Raw genomic sequence first — 27,147 nt, forward strand, 5'->3', positions numbered from 1 at the left:
ACAGGTGAGCTATATCCTTCTGCCGAGCTGGGATGAGGGTGTTAGGGCATTGGTCCAGCCTCCCTGGGGTTGTGGGAGGAACTTGGCTCAGTATATGAGATGATGTTTTTACTGTATGCTTCAGAGCTCTCACAAATAAAACCAAGAACGTTGTATGACGTTCTCCTCAACTGGGTGATTATTTTCAGACTAATAGGTAGAAAAACCTACCTATCACAGAGGCTCTGCTCTGACCTCCAGGGAGTGTGCACAGTCACACACGCACACACACGCACACACACACACACACACACACACACACACACACACACACACACACACACACACACACACACACACACACAGCTTTCATTGGCTTCAAGAGCTCACACACGCACAAGAATTGAATAAAGTCGGTTGAGATGAACTTCATTCAAATTAGATCTGTTTGACCAAAACACCTGGGGGGTCTCTCCCTTCAAAATTTACAAGCATATTACTGGGCTGCAAATTTTAATGCCATCTCCCTATGGCTCAAACATTGGAATGGTATGGTTCCAGCATGGCTTCAGATTGAAACAACTACGAGCGAACCTCATTCGCTCTCTGCTTTACTATGTGCACCTGTACCATCATCAGTTAAAATTAATTAGAATTGTGTCTCGATCACTACAAATTGTGAAACAGTTTAAAAAAAGCCTGGATATTCAGAATATCTCTATTCATTCACCTATAATAAATAACCATGTCTTCCAGCCATCTTTAATAGACAAGGGGTTTCAAATCTGGCATGACAAAGGTATACAGAGTACAGTATGTGGGATCTTTATATTGACAACACTTTTGCTAGTTTTGAACAACTTTCCCAAAAATTTGGACTTACGGGTACTGATTTTTTTCGTTACTTACAAATCAGAGATTTCGCACGCAGAAGTTTTGCCAATTTCCCACATATTCCAACACTAACTTGCTTGGACTCTTTATTATTTGTTAACCTATCAAAAAAGGGAAGAGTGTCAATGATTTACAATGAAATTATGGAAAGTTGCTATCCCTCTACACAACATGAAGACATTGGGAGGATGAACTGGGGGGCCCCAATATCAGACGAGGAGTGGGATATGGCCCAGTCCAGGGTCCACTCCTCGTCTATATGCTCAAGACATTCACTAATACAGTTTAAAGTAATACATCGGCTTCATCTTTCGAAAGCCAAACTTGCAAAAATATTTCCAAATCTGAACCCTATATGTGACAGGTGCAAGGAGACCCCAGCAACCATCCTCCACATGTTTTGGTCTTGTCCTACACTTGTTAATCTCTGGTCATCACTCTTTGATACTATCTCTAGGGCCTATGGCTGTAATATTATACCATCACCAATGGTCGCTGTCTTTGGTATATTCCCTGACAGGGGTGGCGTGAGGCCCCCTGCACATATACAGAGAGTTGTGGCATTCACATCACTGTTGGCTAGGCGCATTATTTTATTCATCACATCATCAGTGGATTATAGATGTTATGCAGAATATCAAGGTGGAGAAAATCAGGAGTACTCTCAATGGCCCCACAGGGAGATTCCATAATACACGGGATCCATTCATAGACTTTGTCAACAACCTGCCTGGGCTTGAACCATAAACATAATTGCGACCAAAGGTTGCATTTACCCTGAAAGACCTTGTCGCTTGAGTGACCTTTTTCTGTACAGGAAGTGATGTCAGTGTGATGTCAGTAAGTCGTGACATCACTTCCTGTACAAGACTAAGAAAGACAAAAAAAGAGAAGGACCGGTACTCGAAACATTCTTAGAATTTAACATACTTTCTAAAGTAAATATGGGGGCGGCTGTGTTAAGAACGTTTCGTTGTCAAGCTCAACGTTGGGCATTTGGACCTATACATGGAGAAATGGAGAAAACCTGTTTGGCCTAAACATGGAGATGTGGAGATAATCCAGTCCATCATGTCGGGACTACCGTCATAGACAGTAGCCATTGTTAGGCCGGAGTCAATGGCTGTCTTTCTGACTGTCTGTACAGGAAGTGATGTCACATGACATACTTTTTATGGTTCTCTTGGTCTGGTGTTGTCATGTGACGCTGAAGTTTCTTTGGTTTCTTCAGTACCAAACCAATGCAATCAATGCAATTTGGAGGAGGGGGTGGGTCTAACGAGAGAGCAAATCAGCAGAAACAGAAAATCAACAGAAACAGTGGAGGGATGGGGAACTCAGCCAGAGCTCTTAATTGCTCCCTTTGAACTTCAAAGGGTTTGTGAACAGCGGTAATTGATTGAGCCATACAAGTGTCAATAGCTCGTTAGTGATTCTCTCTAATCAATGAAACATCAAAGACAACAACCTGTTTGATGCCTGTCATAGAGGGGAGGGGGAGGGGGGAATGATTTTGAGCACACACAAGTCAAACAACCCCTCCCACCAGATCTCTTGTGATTGGGAATTTCACATTCCAAATCCCCTCCCCTTTGAAATCTTTTACAATGGGGACAATGTCAGACTCAAGCTCTAGCGCTGAGTCTGAAATCAGGCTAACGCTTTTCGGCTTATTTACACAGGAAACCTTTGTGTATCTCATATAACATTGAATGACAGATGGATAGAACAAAGTATTGTGCAGTAGATATTGTCAGAAAAAAATGCAAAAAATATATACAGTAGATATTTACAATAGAAGGGTCAGGTGGAGGGTAAGGCTGGGCTAGGTTTGTTTTTACCAGTTACGAACAGCTTTACAGGAATACAGGTGTTCATTTGAGCTTTCTCTTTCTCTTTACTTTCATTGCATAAAAGTAGTTTCCCTCTCAAACATTTGAGGGAACGTACGCGTGTGTGTTTGTTTGATTGATTGATTGATTGAAGACTTTATTAGAAGTTTGCATAGGAAAAGGTACAGTTTCATGACGGTACAGTTCACTGGTACAAGGTCTACTAAAAGGAGATCCATGAAAAGACTAAGCTTATTTCCACTGGAAACCATTGAAGTATCTCATATAACATTGAATGACAGACAAATAGAACACAGTACTATGCAGTAGATATAAAGAAAAACAAAAAAAAAGACAGTAAGTCTAAAACAAACAGTATATACAAAGAAGGGGCAGGGGAGGGTAGGGTTGGGCTAGGTTCATTTTTTCCTGTAAACCACACCCAGATACACGCACCTTGGCCCATGAATGTCATAACGTGCATTATCTGTGTGTGTGTGTGTGTGTGTGTGTGTGTGTGTGTGTGTGTGTGTGTGTGTGTGTGTGTGTTTGTGTGTTTGACAGTAACTGAAAGCAAATGAAAGCAGAGCAGAGCTGCTTTCATTTGCATCAAGAGCTCACGCACGCACAAGATTTGAATAACGTTGGTTGAGATGAAGTTTATTCAAATTAGATATTTTTTTATCCACCTGTTTCCGCGGGAGTTTACTGGAGATTAGTTGGACCACACTTCCGGTTTAACAGCAGACATACAAGCTCACGTCGTGTCGCAGATGCAACCCGTTGTGAGCTTGTAAATCACACTCGGCTGCGGCACCGGAAGCTCGGTACGTCTGTGCAATGCACTATGGGGCGTTGGAAACTTGTGGATATGAGATACTTCAATGGTTTCCAAATAAGCCAAGTGCTTTTCTAGGATCTCCTTTTAGTGGACCTTGTACCAGTGAACTGTACCGTCATGAAACTGTACCTTTTCCTATGCAAACTTCTAATAGTCTTCAATCAATCAATCAATCTGTCCGTGTCAGCGTGCGTTCAGCATGAATCTTGCCGTATCGCGCTAGACGGGCTGCACTCAATTCTCCATTGTAAATGAATGGGACAACACACAACACACTCGCAACACGCGCCCAGTGTGAATGTGCCTTTATGCTGATGGGAGCTCCCACATTAGAATGAGCTCCTGATCAATTTCCTGTCTGATCAGAGGAGTGCCTCACCGGACCGGTAAAGTTACAATCCTTTAGGAAAGTCATGTTTGTTGTGTGTGTGTGAGGGGGGGGGGGGTACAGGAAACCATGGGTTCATTTGAGGTTTCTCTAGGCTATATAGCCTGCACTCAGCCTGCATTCTCTGATCTGTTCACATGAAGATAACAGCGGTTCAGGACTGCAGCTATTAAATTAAAGTTTCTCTGCTTCGTGTCGTAGCTTTCAATCATGATGTGGACAAAGATCAACATTGTGCTGGTAACATTATGGACAAGCTGTTTCAACATCTCTGTGTCAGGTAACGTCAAGTTGTGTTATTGAAAAAAACTTTGGTGTGCATTTATTTTATTATTCTCTTGATCTTTATGAACTATAGTCCATATACCGTGTGCAGTAAACTGTTTATTATTAACATGTTATTATGATGGTGAACACATTTGCATATTATGAATGTGTCCAAAATGATGATGATAAAGACCCTCCAGAAAAAACCTTGATTCTGTGTGATGGATGTCTGCTGGTTTGCTTTGAACTCAGTTTAGTGCAACGGATGTAGGAATAAAACTTTAAATTGTCATTATGTAGCAAGGGCTCAATTATGTACTGACAACGCCACCCTCACAAATAGGAGTGAGGGATCTTATAAACACATTCACCAGATACTGTATATGCTAGACAAGGTAACTGGTTCCCCAATTAGGTATGGGTTCAGAATGAACAGAACCAGAGGCTGATGTATCAAAAGTGTCACGTCTTATTACAAGTATCAAAATAGTAAATAGTTGAGATACAGAAAGGAAGGGGGTTAGTCAGCAATATATATGTTACAGTATGTTTGGGTAACTCAGGACGTTCATTGTAAGAGCGCTTGTTTCGTTCACCACACACTAATCACCACCAGATGGCGACGACAGCCCATAGACAGCCATTCACTAGTGCAGGCGCTGACGTCACTCGTTTGCGACTCCCTTTCTTTATTTACTAGCCTAGCTGGGCGGTGTTTAGCCATTAGCTTAGCCATTAGCTTAGCCATTAGCTTACTATGAGCGTTTATCTTGGGCTTGCCCAGGCCTTACGGCCTGGGCATAAATATAACGATTGCATTCACCACGGCTTCGTAACTCGCGCGGCGCTCCGCCGGCCGCGCGGCCCTGGCCCGCTCTTCGCGGCCACTCGCGCCTGCGGCGCTCGGGGGCGAAGAGCAGGACCAAGGTCCGCTGGCCTTCGCGCCGCTTGCAATGTCGTGGACAATCGATGGGCTCCGCCTGGAGGACGTTGTTGTGGGCGACCGCTTGTTCCGCCCCGTGCGGCACCGCGAGTGCTCCGTTTCTCGGCCGTCCTGTTTCTCTAACATCCGGTGACATATATATATCCTAGGAAACCTTAAAATGGGAATGAGCCCGAGGGCAAATGAGTACAGTTGGGGTTTTGAGTTATAAGGCCTACTTGAGCCTCTACACTAAATCAACATAGCAAACAAAACAAATCAAGACACGCAAAACTCAAATAAAGTAACTAAAGTAATTAGAGTAAATAAAGTAAATAAAGTAATTAGAGTAAATAAAGTAATTCAAAATAACAGCAAACAAATCAAATGAAAGAATGGCCCAGTATGTCTGTCACTCTGACCCTATATGGCACATAGTCCTATTATCCCAGTCACAACAACCTACAGTATATTTGTGGCACGTGGGAAAAACAGTGAATGCGGTTCTTCTCCTACAGGAGATATAGATAAATCTGGTTACCCTTCCATAAAGACATTCATTACAATTCATTATAAACAATGCACATTATATTATATAAAATACAAATTAAAACATACCCCGTCAATATACTGTATTCTCACTCTCTCTCACTGCATAACCACAGGGTGTATGGTTAAACAACCCAGTTAGACCTGGAGGCTCTGTGAAGCATAGCATAGCAAACAATTAGGCCATAGTTAAAAACTGTGTTCACATATCAAATACCCTCCCAAAACCCATTTCCCTACCCTGACTCGGGTAAGGTTCAGCATTCCCAAATTCCTTTCCCATCAGCAACCTGCCCAAGTCTGTAATCAGAATATCAAGTACAACTTATTAAACTATGTCCAATATAACATCAAACCCCATCATGAGCTGTATGGAAACAAAAAAGGTTTGGAATAATTCAATGAATGTGCAATGTATCTAAGTTTCAAGAAAATCTTACAGAATATTTACACAATATTCGAATGTTTGTGATAGACGATAGCTTCTGCCTGCGTCATGCCTGCAGGGCCCCGGTGCAGCGAGCACAGAACACACGCACATGCATGTACAGTAAACACACACACATTTCTATGGAAATGATCTGACGCTGAAAACGTGAAGGGAAAAGAGCAGAGGCAATAGGCCTGTCTAGGGCAGGGGTCAGCAAACCTTTTTGAAATGAAGTGCCATGTTTTTAATTTCTACATAGTCAGTGTTTACAGAGTAAACTTGAACTGTGGGAGCAGCACGTTTGGTGTGCTGAGCTGCTGACTCTTATCTTATTTATTGCATAATGTTTTTAGTCTGGCACCCAGCCTACATGTTCCTTTTCATCCTCCATTTCCATCTAGATAGTCTAGCCATGAATCATAACTCTTGTAGAGGGTAGTTTATATTGGGACGCTTACCCTCTAGAAGAGTTATAAAGGGGAGTCAGAACACTCTTGCTGGTTGAGCCCTAACGGCAATTTTCGGCTCAAAACATGTAATAAATTAATCTTTACTCAACCCCCCCCCCCCCCCCCCCCCCCCCCCACACACACACACACACACACTAGTGATACGCGGGTCAGGTTTTTTTCATAACCTGCACGACCCACAGCCCGTACGGAACGTAACCCGCCCGCGCCACAGAACAATCTACAAATCAACAAATCCACCCGCCCGCAACCCACATTTAAAAAAAAGATGGTATATCATCTCCACAATAGCTCATCTTTATATACGGCTCTTCTAAGTACCCAAAGTCGCTTTACAGAAACGTTTACAGTAGCACAATATTGTCATGGGCTAAATAAACAAAAGTGTTGTTCAAATTGGGGTTGGCTACAGTATCTCTGTAGCCATTAAACGAAACGGGTTTCTTACATTGATGCTCCTACATCATGCAAGCACCAGTTAAAGTTACTTTCCATCCCTCATATACTGTGTGCACACTGCACAGTGCACATCCCATAACCCACACACTGCACATCATTTTGGAGCTCATATCTTTGAACGTGTAAGGGCTAGTTAAGAATAAAAGGCAAATAAGAACAGGTGATTATTCTTATTTATTTTTTGCACATGAGAGTGGTGATAACCCGCCCGCCCGCCGCCCGCCTGAAAAGGTCTGAAACCTTGACCCACCCACCCGCTTGCGGGCGGGTTGACGGGCGGGTGGGGGCACCGGGTCGGCCCGCGCATCACTAACACACACACATCCTGTGCCTCTGTAGTTTCTATATTGCTCAGTCAGAGTTTTGTTTTTTCAACTGCTTCTGAACAAACGCCGATCACTTAGAGTAGTGGTTTTCAACATGTGGTCCAGGGACCACCAGGGGTCCTTGAGGGGGTTCCAAATGGTCTTTAACTCTGAGAGTGTACACATGGAACCAAATGGACCCTTACAGCTCTGTAACTCTGAGAGTGTACACATGGAACCAAATGGACCCTTACAGCTCTGTAACTCTGAGAGTGTACACATGGAACCAAATGGACCCTTACAGCTCTGTAACTCTGAGAGTGTACACATGGAACCAAATGGACCCTTACAGCTCTGTAACTCTGAGAGTGTACACATGGAACCAAATGGACCCTTACAGCTCTGTAACTCTGAGAGTGTACACATGGAACCAAATGGACCCTTACAGCTCTGTAACTCTGAGAGTGTACACATGGAACCAAATGGACCCTTACAGCTCTGTAACTCTGAGAGTGTACAAATGGAACCAAATGGACCCTTACAGCTCTGTAACTCTGAGAGTGTACAAATGGAACCAAATGGACCCTTACAGCTCTGTAACTCTGAGAGTGTACACATGGAACCAAATGGACCCTTACAGCTCTTTAACTCTGAGAGTGTACAAATGGAACCAAATGGATCCTTACAGCTCTTTAACTCTGAGAGTGTACAAATGGAACCAAATGGATCCTTACGGCTCTGTAACTCTGAGAGTGCACAAGGACTGCACCGTGCTGGCAGAGCCACTGCAACCCATTTTGGTGCCCGACGAACAACTGGCCGCCGGGTGCCCTCGAGGTTTTAGGGTTTTTGGGAGTGACCATGAGCCATAGGTCTATTTAACAACAGCAACCATTAGCCATAACATAAACCTATCTAACAACAACAACAGTCTAACAGCACAGCACCATCACAACACTGCCACGTTGTCGTTGCTGAGTGCTCTGTGAGGTCTGCTCTCACTGCCAGACATGCAGGGCCGCGGGGGAGGAGGGGGGGGGACTGAGTGAGCAGGGCACCCAGCACTGCACCAGGGATGATCAGGACAGGCATCACACTGTCAATGATACTGTGATTATTTAGGTGGACAAAATACATATTTATTATTATGATTATGATTTTGCAGTGGCAAGCCATAAAGGCGAGGTACCATGGCATCCATGACAGCCTCGGGGTCCTGTGGCAGAGGGAGAAACAGAAAACAAGCACCAGTAGCACTGTAGTCACAGCTGTAGGCTGGGACACTGTAGCTCCTGACAACCATACGTTCTGACCATCAGAGCAGCGCTTCTTTGATGTTCGGCTACACTTAAGGCCCTCTTACATCTAACAACTTTGGAAAGATTTTGGAAAGATTTGGAAAGATTTCTAAAAGACTACTCTCTCACACTATAAGATTTTAAAAAGACTCCCCAAAGACTTAATGGTGATTTTTAAAAGATTTCAGTTGTTAGATGTGAGATGCCTCTAAAGATTGTGTAAAGACTGGTTCAAGATTCCCTTTTATTTACTGAAATAGGCCTATTATTATAGCCATGCATGTGTTCATATTCCTCTAGCTCCACACACACACACACACACACACACACACACACACACACACACACACACACACACACACACACACACACACACACACACACACACACACACACAGTCTCGGCACTCGCCAGACTCTCTCCGTTCCTGTTGTTTCAACAAAAACAAAAAAAATATTATTGAACTCAAGTCTCCATGGTGTGAGTAATCAATAGAAACATTTTCATTTTGGGGGTGAACTACTCCTTTAATGTCAAATGACACATTGTGTCATGACAAATAGTGTTTTTAAACATTACATTTTAATAGTGTCATATTCAACAATAATCTTCAAGGTTCAAGGTTGAACTTTATTGTTACGTCTTTTGTACAGGTACATAAGAGTAAAACTTATTTTTGTTCGGCTTCCTTTCAGACAATGCAGTGTTTTATATAAAATAACAGCAGAACAACAGAAAACAACACATCTAAAGATAAAAAATATAAGTAAGCGGGACAGTTCTTGTCTTTGACAGATTGTTCATGAGCCTGATTGTTTGTGTAAAGAAGCTTTTTAGTCTAGCGAAAAAATGCTGATTTCAATGCATGATAGTTCAGTTGGTGATAAAAGCATGAAATTTGGCACAAATGACCTTCATATGACCCTAATTGATAATCAACCTCTGGCCACGCAGAATTCCAACATTTTCAAGATGGCCAGCCAGTTTGAAAAATGGCTGCAACTGGACCTACACTGGACAATATCACTTTGCTTGGGCTGTAAATCTTTGATTTTCCTCTCATTTTGATATAAGAGAATGTTCTGGAGGTATTACAACCAGGCAAGTTCAGAAATAATATTAGGTTCCAATATGGCAGCATATTTTCCAACATGGCTGCTGATACATTGCATAAATGTACATCTGCTCATGGTTAATCCACAGTTGGTGATACAACCATGAAATCTGGCACAGATCACGTTTATACTACCCTAATTGATAATCAACCTCTGGCCACGCTAAATTTTAACATTTGCCAAGATGACCAGACAGTTTGCTGCAACTGGACCTACGTTTTGGACAATATCACTTTGTTTGTGCTGTAAATCTTTGATTTCCCTATCCTTTTGATATATAAGAGAATATGTTCTGGAGGTATTACAACCAGGAAAGTTCAGAAATAATATAGGTTCCAATATGGTGGCATATTTTCCAATATGGCTGCCGATACATTGCATAAATGTACATCTGCTCATAGTTAATCCACAGTTGGTGATACAACCATGACATTTGGCACAGCTGACCTTTATACTACCCTAATTGATAATCAACCTCTGGCCACACAAAATTCCATAATTTTCAAGATGGCCACCAGTTTTCAAAATCGATGCCCAGCCTAATTGACCAGGGCACACTGGTTGACACTATAGCACACTAGTCGCATGGGGTTCGATGTTAGCTATTAGTGAATACATTTTCAAATTTCACTTACAAGGAAGCTGACACAAGGATGTTCCTTTATGCAGCCTATGCTGCGAATCATGGAGTGTCAGCTGCCATCATCTGAAGCTCAGATACTGACGTTCATTGTGATAGCAGTTTCAGCCATAGCTGAATGGTTAGTGAGCCCGCCTGGGGAACCAGAGCCCCAGGTTCGATTCCAGGCCAGGCCAGCAATGTCGATCTGTGTCCCTGAGCAAGACTCTTAACCCCTAATTGCTCACACGCTCTTGTGGGCAGCAAATCAGCTGGGTTGGGCTGAATTCCCCTCGTGGGAGGGGTAGGTAACCATTATAATTATTATTTCACTTGGCTTGAAAAATCTGTGGATTGACATTGGAAGGGGGAAGAACCACAGATAGATCCCAATTCATGAAATTGCATCAGCTATGGGATCAAATTCATCAGGTTCTTTCATGCATTCAGCGAATGCAATACAGTTTCGTCCTTCCATGGACGGTCAGCATGGCAGACATGGAACGTGTTTGAGAAGATATCCCGGGTCTTCACCAAATTAGGTTCAACACCTGTTGCAGTAACTGATGAAGACATGGAAGTCATTGAGGAGTTTGTAGTACTCATGTACGATAGAAGTAGTTCCTACAAGGAAGTGAATGAGGCAAGGCTGCACTTGTCTGCTAGAAAGCAGCGATCATATGACTATTCTGCCAACATGCTGCTCTGAAAGAACACTGCAAGAGATCTGCATTCCAAGCAGGACATATATGGGGCCTGTAACTCTAATGTAGTCCTGTTTTGCCAAGTCCAATTCACTTGGGATAGCATCAGAGGGACAGAACCTGGCTTCCACAATGGATGGATCTTCCAGCAATGGCCAAATCATGCCAGGAGCTGACGCGATGTCAATGTAAAAAGGAACTTTCTGGACGCTGCAAAAACTTTAAGTCTGGACTAATCTACACACCCCTCTGTGGTTGCAGTTGCTAGCACACAGGCCTGTCACTTTCCCAGCCACCATTATAAATGAGAATGTGTTTATAATGATTTGCCTGATAAAAAAAAAGCAAAAATAAATAAATAATAAATACAATACAAAATACATTTAAAAAGATGCTAAGTTTTATAGGATCTAAGTGTGTGTATGGTGACCTTACACACTGGACTGCACGAAAAACATTGTGTTGTGAGGCTAATAAAACCCGCCAGATATGTTAAAAACAAGCCTGTGCCTGCCCAATGCTATTTTTTCCAGCCCAATGAGCCCAATTGGGCGGAAAACTGCACAAGAAAACGCTCAATCTGGCAACACTGCTCGAAACTCCCACATTGCAGTCTCACCTCATTCCCAGTTACACACCTGTTTCCATTATCTAATTAGCCTTGCAGTAGCCTGTCGATACTCACCTGTGTACGCATCACTGATCAGCCTGCAGCCTATAACACTGCACAAAGGACAATGGAAGAACGATGCATCGGGAAAAGGGTGCTCCAATGTTATGTTCGTCTGACTCTCCCCATTACTAACTCTATCCCTATCCTTAACCCTAACTGCACGTGTAGCCACGTAGTCTAAGTCAAATTAAAAGAGAAGGAAGACGATTTTCTAAATATTTGGCAGCCGCTGATAAACTATTTGTTTATAATGATTTGCCTGATTAAAAAAAAGCAAAAATAAATAAATAATAAATACAATACAAATACATTTAAAAATATTCTAAGTTTTATAGGATCTAAGTGTGTGTATGGTGACCATATTTAAAAACATGTCAACCTATTTGAACCTATAGGTCATTCTAAAGCTACAGAATCACTTTATAATGTGCCATAAAGGGATTCCGTGAAGTGGTAATTTACACAAATATGTGTTACAAGCTCATGTGGATTAACCATTAGCAGTAAATGTCAATTTATTGGCAACCATATTGGAAAATGTGCCGCCATAAATCAAAGATTTACAGCACCAGCAAAGTGATCTAGTCCAAAGCGTAGGCCTCAGTGGCCTTGTGGTTAGAGTGTCCGCCCTGAGACTGGGAGGTCGGGGGTTCAATTCCCCGGCCGGGTCATACCAAAGACTATAAAAATGGGACCCAATGCCTCCCTGCTTGGCACTCAGCATCAAGGGTTGGATTGGGGGGGGTTGATCACCACCACCAATGGGGATCCTGTCTGTCTGTCTGTCTGTCTGACTGACCAGCTCAGTGGCCTTGTGGTTAGAGTGTCCGCCCTGAGACTGGGAGGTCGGGGGTTCAATTCCCCGGCCGGGTCATACCAAAGACTATAAAAATGGGACCCAATGCCTCCCTGCTTGGCACTCAGCATCAAGGGTTGGATTGGGGGGGTTGATCACCACCAATGGGGGTCCAGGGACTGCAGATGGAAATTAGCCCACAGCGGGCTAAATCTGGCTCATTTACATTGAAGTGAAAACTGACATGTCCATTAATGAGCAAGGTCCCTGTCAAATAAACAGATCTTAACTCTTAACTCTTAGGCCCAGTTGCAATGCAGCCATTATAAATACTGGTGGCCATCTCGAAAATGGAGGAATTACGTGTGGCCAGATGTTGATTATCAATTAGGGTAGTCTAAATGTGATCTGTGCCAAATGTCATGCTTGTATCTCCAACTGTGGATTAACTATGAGCAGCTGTACATTTCTGTAATGTACAGTATCTGCTGCCATATTGGAAAATATGCCGCCATATTGAAATTTGGAAACCAGCTTTAAAGGCTGGGCATGTCGGCTGTCCTTGGAATCCAGCCTTTAAAGGAGTAGTTCACCCCCAAAATGACTTTTTTTCTATTGATTACTCATGCCATGGAGATAATATTTTTTGGTTTTTGTCACATTCCTAAGACAAAAATTTGATTTGAGTAAATTTACCCCCATTGATTCCGGATGGTGACCCATTTCGAAACGGGTCACCATCCGAAATGAATGGGGGTAAATTTATTGTTATAACATTTATGTCTTAGGAATGTGACAAAAAACTAAAAATATTATTGAACTCTACTCTCCATGGCATGAGTAATCAATAGAAAAAAAGTCATTTTGGGGGTGAACTACTCCTTTAAAGCTGGTTTCCATTGAGATTACATTGAATTACCAAGCAAAACGTTCAACTATATATCTGTAGTGTGAATGAGGCATTAGGCATTGATTATTTTATAGCAGAACACCAACATTGGCAACACGTGTCCTGCAGTGAGCAAAGCTGACCACTAGGAAGCAGCACAACTTTAATAATGATGCATCTGATCTAGGCCACGCTTCTGGCCTGGCAGAGACAAGAAATAATCACTAAGCTAAGGAAGAGATGGCACCTTCATGTAAAAATGGCTATTTTGTCCAAAATGTTAAACAAATAAAATATTTGGAAAATTATGTGAACAATTATCAGACCTACCTACATTTATCCTTGACCTTATTTTTTACATTTTGGAAAAAATTGCCAGTTTTAGGCTTAGTGCCCACTCTTCCTACCGTCTGTCCCTCATCCATCCATCTCTCTGAGACAGACATAGTATTACCTGCTTATTGTACATTTTTTATAGGCTAGTGTAATGTGTGAGGCCTATGTCTGTCGACAATCGAATCGATACAGCCATATATTTTCCATATTGGGTATAGCCTACTACTCACTTTTAATGTGCGCATGGATATTTTTCTGTTATCATACATTTCTCACATTGATTGATTCTGAATAGTACAACTAGTCAGGGAATTGTAATAAAACCCTGGGAATAAATTCCTTACCAAACAATTTCTTCACCAATGTGTTTGTAAAGGTGTCTAGTAACATATCTAAAATCACACCTTGTGAACTGAGTGGTGGTCAAATAAAAAGTCAAATAAAATCAAACCTCGTTCGAAGTGGAGCAGTGAATCTGAGCAGCTATACCCTGTGTGTGTGTGTGTGTGTGTGTGTGTGTGTGTGTGTGTGTGTGTGTGTGTGTGTGTGTGTGTGTGTGTGTGTGTGTGTGTGTGTGTGTGTGTGTGTGCGTGCGTGTGTGAGGGAGAGAGAGTGTTGAGTGTGCCTAGCCTGCTCAACAGCGCCCCTCCTTTAGTGTGTGTGGCCACTAGAGGTATTGTCAGGCTACGGACATACACACACGGACGGCCAGCCAGCCAGCCAGCCAGCCACAGACTGAAAGCTGTTCTATGGGAGGCAGTTTCACTGCTCCAAAAAGAGTCAAATACATGGATTGCAAGGTTGCTCATGCTCAACAGTGTTGAGTCTGCCTGCTCACTAGCGCCCCTCCTTTAAAAGTGTGTGTGTGTTTGTGGTCTGTGTGTGTGGTCAGGAGAGGTATGGCAGGCGACAGACATACACGGCCAGCCAGCCAGCCAGCCAGCCAGCCAGTAACATTGTGAAAGCGAATTACAGGAGTGGCTGTGAGACCACCACTCAACAAAGATTGAAATTCAACATCCCTAGCAAAATATTTGACTGCTAGGTAATTCTGGGTCTCATTCACTGTACTATAAGGGAAAAAAATCACTCCCAAAAATATGCTTTAAGTAGCATGTTAGGGGTCTAACTAGGTGTTTTTAATTATTCTGAATCCATTGCAAGCATTTGCACGAAAAACATTCATTGGGCCAAAATCAGACGCAAAAAAAACGATGGTTTAGTGATGAGTAGTCACTTTTCACAAGGTGTATGGGGTACATTTTTGCCCCAAGGAATGTTTTTCGTGCAAAACAAATGCTTGCAATGGATTCAGAATAATTAAAAACACCTAGTTAGACCCCTCACATCCCACTTAAAGCATATTTTTGGGAGTGATTTTTTTCACTTATAGTACAGTGTATAGTAAGTGAATGAGACCCAGAATTACCCTAGCTGTCAAACATTTTGCTAGGGGATGTTGAATTTTAATCTTTGTTAGATATGTGTTTGGTAAGGAATTTATTCCAAGATTTGACAGATATTCTGCTAGTTTTCCCTGACTAAACAGCTTCAAAAGAAACTCTTCCCGAAACATGCCAGCACACGCACACGCACCGCGCGCGCACACACCCACACGCATGCACGCACACGCTCGAGCTCCGCCCCTCTCGTTCTCACTCTCACACACACACACACACACACACACGCACGCGCGCGCGCGCACACACACACACACACACACACACACACACACACACACACACCGTCTCGGAACTACTGCACGGATCCTCTCCTTTCCAGTTGTTTCAACAACAAACCAGAAGCTAACGCTGTTAGCCGCAGCAGCAGGCAGCTATCAGCCACTCAGAGGGGAACTACTGTATGGGAGAATGAATGGATCGGCGTGCCTTTTTGGTTTGATTGACTGATTGAGGACTTTGTCAGTTTGCATTGGAAAAAGTACAGTTTCATGACAGTACAGTTCTGGAACAAGGTCAACTAAAAGGAGATCAGTAAGCTCTTCAACTTCTTTAGACAGGAAACCTTCATATATGTTATATAACTATATATTATATAACATTGAATGACACCACAGAAGTTATGATGAATACCAGACCGTTCGCCCTCCCGGCCGTTCGGACTTGTTACAGAAGTTATTGACAGTCCACGGGTGCTCCCAAATATATTTTTAGGTCGCACAAACTAAATTTCAGGTGCATTTGCGACCAAAACGGTCGCAATTTGAGCTCCATTTAACCAGTGCCTGTATGCAATGCTTGCAGAACGCTGCTAACACAGGACACCGGCTCAATCCTACACACTACATGTGTCATGTGTGTACATGTGAACAGCATACTACTGCATTATCTAATGAATAATTGTGATTTGTTTTAAAGGACAACCTCAAGTCATTGGGTCTTCTCAGCCCGTGCTGGTCCAAGAGGGAGATGATGCCATCCTTCCATGTTACATTGATCCACCTGTCGACATGGAGAAGCAGACGGTAAAGTGGACCAGACCTGACCTGAAGCTAGAAACTGTGTACTTTCTCAAAGATGGACATAACGTCTCCACAAATACCAACCTGTCGTACAAACAGAGGACATCACTGTTTCATGAAGAGTTGTCTCGTGGTAACATCTCACTGAAGCTGGTCAGGGTTATGCTCTCAGACAATGGGACCTACAGGTGTCAAGTAACAACCGACGACGTTCCATACCGGCGCAGCAGCGGTTTGATCCATCTCCATGTTGGTAAGATTTAGTGTTCAAAACATGGATGGGGAAACAGAGAGAGCTGTTTAACACTGTTACTGAACAAACACTATTATAAGTTTTGCATAGGAAAAGGTACAGTTTCATGACAGTACAGGTCAACTAAAAGGAAACTCAGATAAGGCAAAGCTTATTTCCATTGAGATTCTTCTCTTTAACTCATATAACATTGAATGACAGACGAATAGAACACATGCAGATATTCATCAGAGCACACAAAAAAATACAGTGCAAAATAAAAGTTATTTACAATAGGAGGTTCAGGGGATAAGGTTATGCGAGGTTTATTGTTACCAGTTTCGAGCAGCAGCCGTCTGTAAGTGGTTTTTCAGGGCGGTTTTAAGGGAAGAACTCATTGTTCTGCAGGTCAGTTGGTCTGAGTAGGAAGATCCTCGGCAGGTTAGTTTTACTGAGGTTAGATTTAAAGGAAAATTCCAGAATAAAACATAACCCCCCCTTAATCTGCCGTTTACCATGAGTGTACATACCTGATGTGATGGATTTCTGTTATTGTTGCCCCCATTAAAAGATCACGGGACTCACCGCGAGCCTTCTCCACAGCAAAAACGGGGCTAAATATTAGTCCTGCTAAAGTGCTAATTTTCACCGCTCCAAAGGCACTTTTTCCTCCATAAATCTGGTATTTATAGTTCCAAGTGACGCAGTATTCCATTGTTTTATAGTGGTGTAGTGTATCTTGTAGACCAGTATTTAGTCAGGTACATGGGTATCTTAGTGGTGTAGTGTATCTTGTAGACCAGTATTTAGTCAGGTACATGGGTATCTTAGTGGTGTAGCGTATCTTGTAGACCAGTATTTAGTCGGGTACATGGGTATCTTAGTGGTGTAGCGTATCTTGTAGACCAGTATTTAGTCAGGTACATGGGTATCTTAGTGGTGTAGTGTATCTTGTAGACCAGTATTTAGTCAGGTACATGGGTATCTTAGTGGTGTAGCGTATCTTGTAGACCAGTATTTAGTCAGGTACATGGGTATCTTAGTGGTGTAGTGTATCTTGTAGACCAGTATTTAGTCAGGTACATGGGTATCTTAGTGGTGTAGTGTATCTTGTAGACCAGTATTTAGTCAGGTGCATGGTTATCTTAGTGGTGTAGTGTATCTTGTAGACCAGTATTTAGTCAGGTACATGGGTATCTTAGTGGTGTAGTGTATCTTGTAGACCAGTATTTAGTCAGGTACATGGGTATCTTAGTGGTGTAGCGTATCTTGTAGACCAGTATTTAGTCAGGTACATGGGTATCTTAGTGGTGTAGCGTGTTTTGTAGACCAGTATTTAGTCAGGTACATGGGTATCTTAGTGGTGTAGCGTGTCTTGTAGACCAGTATTTAGTCAGGTACATGGGTATCTTAGTGGTGTAGCGTGTCTTGTAGACCAGTATTTAGTCAGGTACATGGGTATCTTAGTGGTGTAGCGTGTCTTGTAGACCAGTATTTAGTCAGGTACATGGGTATCTTAGTGGTGTAGCGTGTCTTGTAGACCAGTATTTAGTCAGGTACATGGGTATCTTAGTGGTGTAGCGTATCTTGTAGACCAGTATTGGTACATGGGTATCTTAGTGGTGTAGTGTATCTTGTAGACCAGTATTTACTCAGGTACATGGGTATCTTAGTGGTGTAGCGTATCTTGTAGACCAGTAATTAGTCAGGTACATGGGTATCTTAGTGGTGTAGCGTATCTTGTAGACCAGTATTTAGTCAGGTACATGGGTATCTTAGTGGTGTAGCGTATCTTGTAGACCAGTATTTAGTCAGGTACATGGGTATCTTAGTGGTGTAGCGTATCTTGTAGACCAGTATTTAGTCAGGTACATGGGTATCTTAGTGGTGTAGTGTATCTTGTACACCAGTATTTAGTAAGGTACATGGGTATCCTAGTGGTGTAGTGTATCTTGTAGACCAGTAGTTTGTCAGGAACATGGGTATCTAAGGCTATTTTTACACAAGGACATATTGACACATGGAAATGCGTATTTATGACCCAATCCGACACTTTTTGGAAAACGCCTGGATAAGTGGATAAGTGCATTTCTGTATTGTTTTCGCAGCTGTGTAAAAAAAAACAAAAAGTTCAATACGGGAGAATACGTTGACGTCGGTCATAGAACTCCCTTTCCCTCACCCCGCATGGGAGAGGAACGGTGTGTGTTTGTCTGTCAGTGTGTCAAACAGACTGCAGTCCATGCATGTATGAATGCTGCTGCTGTGGAGCCTTTCATCATAATATTTTATTAAAACGGTGAAATAAAACAAATATGTTTAGCTCAACATTAGCCCTCGAATGTCTGTGATCTTTCAGATAACAGCCATAGAACGGTCCCTATCCGCGGCGGTTAGCAGCTAATCTGCGTGTTACTTGTGTACTCACCCAATCATTTATTCCTCAGCCTGGGAGAAAGATATTGTCCTGTAGTGTCATATCCATTTGAAAGTTCTGGCTGAAAACTTGTACTTTGAAAAATATCTCCACTTATCCACGAGCCAACACGGACGACTTTCTGACCGGGCGTGGGGCCCGGAATGACTGCTGGACTGAATATATCATAACTTCCTTTGGGAAGCACAAATGTACGCTGGGCACACAATCACACAGGTGGTGTGATCTATCACCCTACGTCAATCACAAGCACCTGTCAATTGTGTGCCCCGTATGTTGTCGGCTTTCTTTTTCTCTCCAGTGCGCCCAGCCTCCTCTTAACAAGGCACGCATGGTGCTTTCATCATACCATTTACATATTAAAACAGCAAAATTAAACAAATATATTTGGCTCAGCATCTGCTATCTAACGTCGGTTAAATTTCCATTTGTTTAATATTTTGATAGGATGGTAGAATTGAGAGAAAGTAGGCCTATTTCAAACATAGTTTATTTATTTATTTGTTTTGTTTGGTGTTGCACCATCTGCAGCCACCATCACTAACTTACTACAAAGGTAGATAATTGCCCACATAATGTACAGTGCTACAGGATTATTTGGAGAGAGCTGTTGCGGAGGGCTGTCTTGCACGACGTACGCAGGACAGTTGCATTTTCAGCTCAGTGACAGTCAACAATCACCGTAACATCCACAAATGAATAAACACAAACCTGTCCGGTCCAGTGACAGTCTACTGTTACTGTCCAGTCAGAGACCACGACTCCACAGACAGCTCATAATATCACAAACACATTCCTCCTCGTTCGCTCACTCATCCTCCACCAAAGTAATCGCTGACTGCGCCAGTGGCGTCAGTTCAGCAAAAGCTAAGGTATTGGCAACATGACTGGTGTCTTGCACGTGCGAAGGCATGCATGCAAGACACCAGTCATGATGCCAATTCTTAGCAACAGTCATGATGAATTTATTTTATGAAGTACATTTTATTATTTTCCCCTGTAGCCAAGGTATGATAGCTGCCATACCCATTGACGCCTCTGTACTCCAGTGCGTTCTGCTCTGTGTTGCAGATACAGAACATTTTGCCGACTTTATGTCGCCCATCCCCGTAGATAATGTCCAGAAATATGCTCCATATAAATGACGTTCCAACCTGCATCTTCCAGGTGTTTTTTGTTGGCGTTTCATCTTGCTAAAAAACCTCCATGATGGCTGCGCTGCGGGACTCATTCAATATGCGAAAACAGGCAATAATGGATTTGGAATCGTAATTACAATGCATGTCTCATTAAAAACAATATATTCTTAACTTCTTAACTCATCTGAGTGTTGGTTAAAATAATATTGAACCAATGGAAAGTAGTAAAAAGTGCTTGGGACAAAACCTCTTAACTCCACACTTTCTGCCAAACCAGCTAACTCCACCCGATTGGCCCCCTCTTTTTTTTCATAAATATGTGCTATTGAACTCCCTTTAGGTCTGTGTGTTGGTTAAAATCCACTTGAGCTCATTAGTTAAGAGGTTTCGGCCCGACAGCAGAGACATATTTTATAGTTGAAGGGCCTGGCACATGACACTACAGCATTTTGCGTGAATTCATGCGTTGTCATTAGAGATGTTACCGATCAATCGGCAATGGATCGGATCGGGCCGATCAAAGCGTGATCGGCGATAATCGGTGGTTTAGATCAAAAGGTAAATTCACTGATCCGATCCGATCGGTGCATCCGATCAACAAGCCGTTCAGTATGCCCACTTGAGGCCATTTTGGGGTATTGATTTCCACAGTGCTGAAGGAATAATTAGTTACTGCTATGATAATAAATACATAGTAATGCTGGTAAATAAATATAAGGCAAATATATAAATGAATTCATGAGTGAATTAATTAATTAAAGTTAAAACATTAACATTTAGAAAATATAAATAATATATAAACAATAACTTGATCGGATCGGTGATTGATCGGTATCGGGTGATCAAACTTTTGTGATCGGTGCTCGGTGATCGGTTCCAAAAAACCTGATCGGACCATCCCTAGTTGTCATTGTCATGTAAACACAGACAAAACACAGTCAAAACGAGCCAATACGAGGTGTAAACGCGATGCCGTCCAAAATGAGATCGGCAGCGTCTCTGTGTAACAAGTGTTACAATATGTGGTGTAATTGCGACCGTAGGTCGCATTTACTACCAAAACCTCCACCGGCTGTCCATCCGTCCGTCCGTCCGTCAGTGAGTCACACGTCACACGTCACACTTTTGCCCTGCTCATATCTCCACAACCGTTGCCCCCATCCATGCCACATTTTGCACACACACTCCTTACCTGCCAAACTACAACCTCCAAGGACCCCCGGAGCTCCAGGGACCCCCAGGTCCCTGGGGGACCCCCAAGTGTAAAAAATGACCAACTGTGCAAAATGACCAAATGACCACCCCAACGGGGCTGCTCACGGGGAATTCCCGGGGACCACCCACTCCTGGTGCTCCAGAACGGATGCAAAAGTCGTGACGCCCCCAGTGGAGGACCCCCTCCACTGCAGCTCACATAAAATCCCGTAACTCGGGCTAGGAGTGTCCGGGAGAGCCGGGGCCGGTACCTATTTGTCCGCCAAGGTAACGCGGACACCCCACCCCTCATTTGTCACATGGCCCTCTTCTAGCGCCACCATTAGGCAGATTCTTGCAAAACACATTTTTGGACACTGCTCCTACAATTCTTGCCCTAAAATCACGCACATCGGTACACAGTTTGTCTACACTCATCCCATCAACATGAATCTGTCCCAAATAGCGCCACCTTCAGGCCGAATTTTAAAAACAAATTTTTGGACACAGATTTTACCCTAAAATCACCAAAAACACTACACAGTATGTCTACAGTCATGTCATCAACATGGATCCGTCCACATTTTTTGGGGACACTGCTCCCTACATTGCCCACACAACTAGGAACCAATGGCAGTTACAGCCCTCTTTGTGCATACATGTGACCTACGGTCGCTTATCTCCCGATTAGGGAGTCTTACTGGTGTATCTTGTACACCAGGCCCATTGCAAGATGCTGTACTCTGTCATCTACTCTGAGCCACCCCATGCTTGACTGGTAAGTAGCAGAAGACAACAGTCTTCTGCTGTTGTACTGGACCATAATCTTATGTGTCACAGTGAGCTTGTAGATTATTATCCTGATAATTTATTATCCTGAACATTTGAGTACCTGAGACGAATAACAGTCTAAGTCCATATTTATTTTTTGAATATAGATATTTTTTGATTTACCAGACTGTAAACCACAAACTAGTAATTTTTAATCTGTTAAATTGTTAATGCACTCCCCCCTCATTTTGTTCAATTGTCTGTTTTAATGTTATCTGCTCACTTTGTCTGCTGAATACGGACTTATACTGTTGTTCCACAAACTGTTGTTTTTCCATATAATTATATTATTATATTTACTATGAGTTAAGTAAAAAAAATCTAATTCAACAAAATGAGGGGGGAGTGCACTACGAATGTAACAGATTAAAAACGTCTAGTTTGTGGTTTACAGTCTGGTAAATATCTATACTCAAAATTTGATATGGACATCTCAGGTACTCAATTGCTGACACTGCTAAATAATACGCCCCAGTCAGAAGACTGTTGCCGTCTGCTTTAAAGTTGCTATATGTATTTTTCTGCTGACATAAGCAGGAAAAACAATTGCTTATTTTATTTTTTTAATTGCCTCCAAAAACTATTTTCTTTTTATCTGTGAGAAGTTCTGTCATTGGTCGATAGACAGATAGCCTGCTACCATGATTTTAACCAATCATGGTAGCCTCTTGTTCGGATTGCTTAGACCTGTCTGTCAATCCTTTTAGCCCCGGTCAGCTGGTTCATGCACCAATGAGCGTGACAGAGCTTCTTACAGATAATAGTTTGAGGCAGACTGCGGCTCCTAGAAGCGCCACAGAGACTTTTTTTAGGGAGCATTGTTAGACGTCTGAATATAATAAAATTAAAATAAGCAATTGCCTTTTCCCTGCATATGTCAGCAGAAAACTACATATAGCAACTTTAAATGATCAAATTGACTGAAATAATCTGTTTTGTCTCCACAGTTCAACATGTGATATACATTCAACCACAAGGAGTCCTTTGCCTGCTTCCAGATACCACCTCTGTTACTAAACTCATCACTAGCATACTGTGGAAACATGGACAGAATGAAGCAGCAAAATGGGATAAGGTTCCTGGTCATGGTTCTGATAGTGATGGGTTTACTTACTCCAGGCCATTTAACAACCGTACAAAACTGGATAAAGAAACTGGAAAGTTGGTCATCAACAATATGACCATAGAAGACTGTGGAGAATACTCTGTGCTGATCAACAGTAACAAACTGCATCACAATACTTACATGGTTAAACTGATGAGTGAGTATGAACTGTGTCCTGTGAAGGTCATGGGGGTCATCATGGGTCTAACATAATATACAATGTTTTCTGTCCACAGAAATGTTCATTTGAATTGAGATAATGTTTCATACAGTCTGTTACCTGTGATGCTGAAGAGAATCAGTTCTCTGCTCTGTTCTATAAGCTGTAAAAGACCACAACCTGTCAGGTTAAACTGGTCTGGGAACAGCTGCATATGAAAAGAACACATATTGTGACTCATTGCAGTGTGACTATGACTAACCATAACAGCACATACATGTCAGCAGAGAATCACATTGTTTGATGCTGGTGGGTGTTTTGTTTTGTTAAAATGCAAGCTGTTCAAAATGTGAATCCCTCTAGAACAGCGGTGTCCAGTCTGGCCCACACGATTATTTACAGAAAAGTAAAAACATCCAACCTTTAATGATGCCACTAACCTCCCACTGCTTCTATAGGAAATGAATATAAATATATCTGCACCAGAACCCTTACTTGAGGAAGATCACACAGACAACATGTGTTTTGTTTTAACTGCAGTCTGGAGACAACATCAGCACTAAGTTATATTCATTGTGTTTCCTCAACAGAGAAAGTTCCAAAGCCAGTGGTCACCAGGTTACCTTGTGATTCTGACTCCACCAGCTGTGAAGTGCAATGTATCTTCCGTGGGAACATCACTGACTATGGTCCAGTCACCTATCGCTGGAAGAAAGATGAAGGGGAATGGATGGTGTCTGACTCTGGACCAAACTCTAATCGGCTGATTGTCACCAAGGATGAAGATGAGAAAGTTAAAAGATTCACCTGTGAAGTGAGCAACGGTGAAGTGAACAACACGTTCAGCAGTAAGAAGAGTGATCCTGAAGGTATGTAGTTTACTACATCATGTGAATACATTGAATCACTGTTACAGTCTTTATCATGAAGGTATGTAGTTTACTACATCATGTGAATACATTGAATCACTGTTACAGTCTTTATCATGAAGGTATGTAGTTTACTACATCATGTGAACACATTGAATCACTGTTAGTCTTTATCATGAAGGTATGTAGTTTACTACATCATGTGAATACATTGAATCACTGTTAGTCTTTATCATGAAGGTATGTAGTTTACTACATTGTGTGAACACATTGAATCACTGTTTCAGTCTTTATCATGAAGGTATGTAGTTTACTACACCATGTGAATACATTGAATCACTGTTACAGTCTTTATCATGAAGGTATGTAGTTTACATCATCATGTGAATACATTGAATCACTGTTACAGTCTTTATCATGAAGGTATGTAGTTTACTACACCATGTGAACACATTGAATCACTGTTACAGTCTTTATCATGAAGGTATGTAGTTTACTACATCATGTGAATACATTGAATCACTGTTACAGTCTTTATCATGAAGGTATGTAGTTTACTACATCATGTGAATACATTGAATCACTGTTACAGTCTTTATCATGAAGGTATGTAGTTTACTACATCATGTGAACACATTGAATCACTGTTACAGTCTTTATCATGAAGGTATGTAGTTTACTACATCATGTGAACACATTGAATCACTGTTACAGTCTTTATCATGAAGGTATGTAGTTTACTACATCATGTGAATACATTGAATCACTGTTACAGTCTTTATCATGAAGGTATGTAGTTTACTACATCATGTTGTGTTACAGTCTGCAGTGTTGACCTTTTGACATATTTAGGCTCCTAACACAGAAATCATGAAACTTCTCCTCAGAACCTACACCCACACCTCCACCCACAGCTCCACCCAAACATACAAACACGCCAGCCATTGTTGGAGGCGTTATCGGAGGTGTTGTCATCCTTGCAGTTGTTTTCGTGCTGGGGGTGATATATGGTGGTAAGTTTCTCATCAGATTTGCATGTGTTCCACATAACATACAACATGCTTACTGAGTTACTACTCAGCAATGACATGCAATTAACCCATTAAGACCTGAGGACCATTCTACAAAAATGTCTTCTAAATCCCAACAGTTTTCTTTAAAAAAAAAAACGATATCAGTTGTGATCGTTTCATGTCAAGGACCCCTGAAATTATATGAATTTGGCCGCGGACCCCCATCTCAAAATATGTTGTTCCACAGACCTGGGACCCCCAGAAGAAAAGATTTGCGTAAAAAAAAAAAAAATCGCCTTCCTTCTTCCTAGATTTCTTCTTCCTAGATTTCTTCCTAAGTGAATTCCTAACAGAAGTTTAATCTGTCAGATTCATGAATCATTCTTATAAAGGCAGAATAGTTCCTAACTGTGTTCTTATGACGATGAATCCCAATCCTCATAACTTGAAGGGGTGTGCCAGTTATTAATCCTAATTATCATAGGTAGACGCCCCACATATCCCAAATTGCATCCCTATTACCATAAGGAGACGCCCATCAATCCCCATATAAGGCATGACTGCATGGCCCTGTATGATTGCTGCACACAGAAGAAATTAAGTCAAGAATACCTAAACTAAAGTCTAAAGATGGTGGAACACCAGACTCCAAACATAGACAAATATATATCAATACTTCTGTGGCGGTACTTCCAAAGTGAACAGCAAATATTTATTTTATTTTATGAATAAATGTATTTTATTATTTCTTTGACATTAATTAACATATCACCTCTAGACATCGATGTACATTCGATGAAATTAGCATGTTATCCATATTTCATGTTCAGGAGTAGCGTTATTAGTGGATATAAAATATGTTATTACTGAAACATGGTGGGTGGGTATAGATTGGCTTTAAGGTTGCAGCTGCTTGGTAGATTATGGGGTCAAATTAAAAATGATGGGTGTGGTGGGTGATATGGTGGTGTAAGGGGTGTGTTTAGGGGGCTTTAAGGTAGGAAGGGGACGGGAAAATGGGGGTGTGGCAGCTGTTGGGATATGGGGGTGTAGGGAGTGCGTGAATCCTAAAACCACGGCGGTACAGTTAGGTTCTTGTAAAGGAGCGCAGTCTCAAGCGGACTTGGATCCACGTGAGACACCGCCTAGCGAGCTAAAGCGAGCTAGTCTTCGTGTCTAGCCTTGAGAAGTCCTCTTGAGCAGACTCAGCGCCGTTAGAAGTAAACCAGGGGGACAGAATAGTAAATCTTCGCACCCCCGTCTTTTGGTACCTCTGCGCGGTCCAAGTGAACACAACAGAGCGCTCCCTACCTCCAGTTCAGCCAATCACAAGCTTCCGTGGGCGGGTCTTAACTGTACCCTGGTGGGTTTTGGATACGCGCGTAGGGTAGTTGGTTGGAGGGGGACTTGGACTTCAACTCAACGCAGTGTTTGGGTTGGGTTGTATTCAGACCTGAAAATGTATCAAAATGGTAAATAAAAACTGATCTACAAGCTCAAAATGAGCAGTAATGGGACCTTTGTGAGCTTGTAGATCGGCTATTTTCAAACAAAGAATAACATAGAAGTAAAGTGATAAAATTGTTCCTCGTTTTGCTGTGGACCCCCTGGAACTTCCTCAAGGACCCCTGGGGGTCCCCACAGCTAATGTTACTGTATGTCATGTCATGTCATGTTGTCACTGTGTTTGTATTTCATCTCAGATCGTATAAAGAAGAGGTTTTCATGTCTTCAGTGTGATGGTGGACCAGGACGTGAAGGTGAGTTTGAGAACTTTATTTAAGCAGTTGAACCTCCTACTAATTAATAGTGATGATGATGATAATAAAACAATTAACTTTTCATTTAACCTTTATTTATTTCTCTGAAAACACACTGAGGGCTGGGAGCCTACAACAACAACACAAAACACAACAACA

Source organism: Nannobrachium achirus (assembly GCF_963921795.1).
Source record: "Nannobrachium achirus genome assembly, chromosome: 17".
Classification (NCBI taxonomy): Eukaryota; Metazoa; Chordata; class Actinopteri; order Myctophiformes; family Myctophidae; genus Nannobrachium; species Nannobrachium achirus.